The sequence below is a fragment of the Sinocyclocheilus anshuiensis genome, unplaced genomic scaffold (genome assembly GCF_001515605.1).
Source record: "Sinocyclocheilus anshuiensis isolate Anshui unplaced genomic scaffold, SAMN03320099.WGS_v1.1 scaffold47, whole genome shotgun sequence".
NCBI classification, from domain to species: domain Eukaryota; kingdom Metazoa; phylum Chordata; class Actinopteri; order Cypriniformes; family Cyprinidae; genus Sinocyclocheilus; species Sinocyclocheilus anshuiensis.
In genome coordinates, this window is record NW_015551047.1 from 331248 (window position 1) to 335333 (window position 4086).

A 4086-nucleotide genomic window follows, 5' to 3' on the forward strand; every position below is an offset into this window, starting at 1 on the left:
ACTTTAAACCCCCCCCCCCCCCCCAGGATTACATTGTTACAGTCTAGGCACGCTATTTTATTATAAACCTGGGAAAAGTAATCTTCATCGTATGTATTTGGAGCGTATATATTTGCTATCACAACCTCCTCTCCATACAACAGGCCCTTTATTATGTCCATTCTACCATCTTTATCAGAATAGCTCGTTTGTAGTTGAAATGGTACATTTTTATGGATCAGTATTATTACGCCCCGCTTTTTGGTGGAGAAAGATGAATAATAAAGTTGGCCAACCCAGTCTCTGCTAAATTTTTGGTGCTCAAGATCATTCAAATGGGTTTCTTGTAATAGAGCAATATGAATTTTGTCCCTTTTCAAAATATTTAGGATCTTCTTTCGTTTAACAACATTGTTGACACCCTTTACATTCCAAGTACGTATCCTTATGCCTGAGCTATTTGTACTACTCATTGATAGTTAGTATACCAATTAGATGTGTATGTATTAACTGTTTTAAAATGCACACACTGTAAGAGAAAATAAAAAGCATAACATTAAATGGATAAAAAGGAAAACCACAACAGCTTGAAACACAAAAAAATAAAAAAAACTCCTGCATGAAAACAGAACTGTGCAGGTGGACAAAAAGCTTTTAGCCCCAAACATGAACGGGGGATGTAACATTGTGAGAACACAAAAAAAAAACTAAACTTGTGAACCTCTCACATTCGCCGGCTGAAACTGTTAAGGGTAGCCAGAAATACAGTAGGCAGAGAGGTAACAGCGTGGGAGTCTTATGCTCATAATTTCGTGGCATGAAGATGTTTTCTCTGCGTGTCATAAGTTAACTGTTCGTGTCAACGTTGCTCCAAGCCAAACAGGCTAACGTGTATCACAGTTGTCCGCATTAGTTGCAGAATATATTGAATAGTGCTTTGCACGTTTCGTACGTCATAAGTACCTGCGAGGGGATATTATAGGCCTAGTTGTTGAGTCGATTCCAAGAAGGCGTTCACCTCCGCGGTCGTAGACAGGTATGTGTCTTTGACGGCTGCATTGAACACTCTTATAGTGGCGGGGTAGATGAAGGCATATTTGAATCCTGCTTCCCGCAGTCATCTTCGGGCCTCTGGCGTCTCCGCTCTCTTCTTCTGCACGGCAACTGAGAAATCTTCCCCTCAATACGAAGGTCACCCAAACGTCTCGCTGCTTCTAAAATCAGTATCTTGTCGAACGATCACAGGTCTCGCTCTCGGATGTTCACCTTTGTTTCTCAGTGGTCCAGTACGATGCGCTCTTTCCAATTTTATCCGTCCGTCCTTTGCATTCAAAGTGGCTGAGATCCAAGTTTCAAAAAAAGCTGTCGGGTCGCTCCCCTCTGTGCCCTCTTTGAGACCAACGATTCTGATATTCTGACGCCGACTTCGGTTTTCAAGGTCTTCTACATGTTCGAGTGTTTTTTGCAGGGACGACTCGACAGATGCCAGGCGCGCTGAGCTGTTAGCTTGTTATCCTCGAGGCCTCTTTAACTCTCTTAATCATGCTATCCAACTTGCCTGAAATTTCAGAGATTGGGTCGCGTATCGCCTGCAACTTCTTTTCAAGAACAATCGATACTTTTTCGACGATGCAGTTTACTGCATCTCCCGATAACGTAGTCTCATTAGAGGCAGCTGGGCCTGGGTTGTCGCCATCTTGCTCAGCGACCGCACTCTTTTTCTGGCGTGTATTTCTTTTTGCTTGTTTACTTGTTGAATCCTGACCACTTAATCCTCAATTCTATGCACTTTTGAAACAAGTAGGACGACTTTTTTATAACAAATTTCAGATTAACGCTGAAGAGCTCGGTCAGACACGTCTTGCCACTCTCAGAGCATCACGTGAACCCCGGAATCATTATTTTTAAGAGTGCAGCTGTTATGGAAAACCAGCATAATTAGTATCTACAGATCTAATTTACTGTATTATTGTTTTTTTAAACCTTTTTTTTTTTCCTGAGGTTTAAATAGCACTAATCAAGCAAAACACCATTCAAAATCCATTTAGCTTCAAATATATATAAGAAAAAATGTAGGGAGGGACTAGTCATTGGATGAGGAACATTTAGTGTCAGCGTTAATACACCCACAGGAAATTAACGTGGCCTTTGATGGCTTCTGAAAAACGAAAATGATATAAAATATGAAAAGCATTCAAATTAGAAACTTCAATAAATTTCATCTAAAAAATAAAAAAAACTCACAATGATACCAAATGTTACACTGGACACCCCAGTGGGGGCTGTTTTTGGGGTTAGTGGATATTCAAAGCTTAGCAAAGACATATGGACATGTATGGGACCACTGTTTTTATGAAATATTAGAATATGATACACAGTAAACTCTTTAAAATTAATTTTACATCAGCAAGGGGTCCTTTTATGAAGTAGATCTTTATTCAATATGTAGACAGCATTTGAAGTCATGACACAGGTTTCCGACGGAAAGGTTGGTCTTAAGGTTAGGCCATGGTTGCATTTATTTGATAAAAAATGCAGTACAAACTGATTTTTTAAGTAATTTATTCTTGCAATGACAAAGTTTACATTTCAGCGTCATTACTCCAGTCTTGAGTGTCACATGATCCTTCAGAAATCATTCTAATATGATGATTTGCTGCTCAAGGAATTTTTAAATTCATTGGATAGCGAAAAGTATTGATAAATATAGTTTTCATCAAATATGTAATTTCATCAATATTTACGTAAGCTGTGTATCTTATGCTCATTAGTGTATCATGTTGTTAGCTTAGCAACATGCTAACACCAAACTCTAACAAAATCAAGAGAGGCTTCACATAAGGTTTCACATTTTCTGGATTCATACAAAATTGCCACTTTATGCGTTTTCCTGCGAGATCAGGTTGAACATTGGTGCGAACAACTACAGCTGTATTGAGTGCATTTGGCCACGTTATTGGAAAACTAGCTTGTTACAGAAAAACCTACAGTACATTGTGAAAACCGAAAGAAGAATTACACTACTAAAAACATAGCAGCAGTTACTCACTCTAGGCAGTAAGAAAAGATCCAAACATAATATTCTTTAGTGAGCTGTCCTTTTTTTGTATTCACCTTGCCTTGATCAGACAGTGTCGAGTACATAATGGGAGGCCCAAATTAAACTGCCTTACCAGTCTATTAAACCAAGAGCATTTCTGTTTCTGACAATAACCCATGACTCAGAAATATTACATGACTAGCTGTAGAATTTCAGATCTGGTGTGGGTTGATGCTTCACTTCTCACAGTGAAAGGAGCAGTCTGGCCTTTTGCTTTGAACTGGACTTAAAATAAAGCTTCAGGCATTAAGATTGAGAGAGAACATGAATGCCACTCTTTATCTCTGATTTACTCCTAAGTCATGCCCTTGCAGAAACACCATCCAATCACATATAAAATGATAAAATAAACATCTCTGGCCTCAGAGGAATGTGTTGCCTTGCACATAAACACACACTCCATCCATCATGCTCAGTCACACAGCTTTTTGCAGAACGTGCTTCACTAGCAGCGCTGTTCGTCTAAACCGGTAGACTGGGACTGGTGCGGCCCGCAGCTCAGCAGTGATGGTACTCGGCTCTCGATTATCATACAAATAAGCCTTCAGTCTTACAGGCCAAATTTTTTATTGACTTTGCCACTGTGTCTCCCACTTCACAGACTTCCCCCTGCAGCCCCATTATTCCTCTTTAAGCTCCTTGTCTAGCATCGACCTTGATAAACTATAGCTTATACAGCTCACAGGCAGGAAATCTCTGGATTAGTTCAACAAGTCACTTGTTGTGTACACAATCTGAAAACACTTTAAGTGAAACTGAAATTGACCTGAATCGTTTGGCAAAATGACCAAAAACATATATCAAAGTTAGACTTGTGCCGGTATTCGGTAATGCGATATATCACGGTAATGGATATGCACGATATTGTTATCGTGGGCACTTCTAAATACCGTGAATAATTATATATTACAAATTATTCAGAATTTTGAATGCATTTTAAGAATACTTTTCCCATCAACTGGTCAAAATGCACAACACCGCTGTATGCTGCGTGAAAGACGCATGCG

The 4086-nt window shown here is 39.4% G+C and overlaps 1 protein-coding gene across 1 annotated transcript in view; it reads left to right on the forward strand.

Annotated features, from left to right (window-relative positions):
* Positions 1 to 4086, forward strand: part of kcnt2b (potassium sodium-activated channel subfamily T member 2b) — a 93740-nt gene that overhangs the window by 12260 nt on the left and 77394 nt on the right. The gene's annotated exons all lie outside the window — the stretch shown is intronic.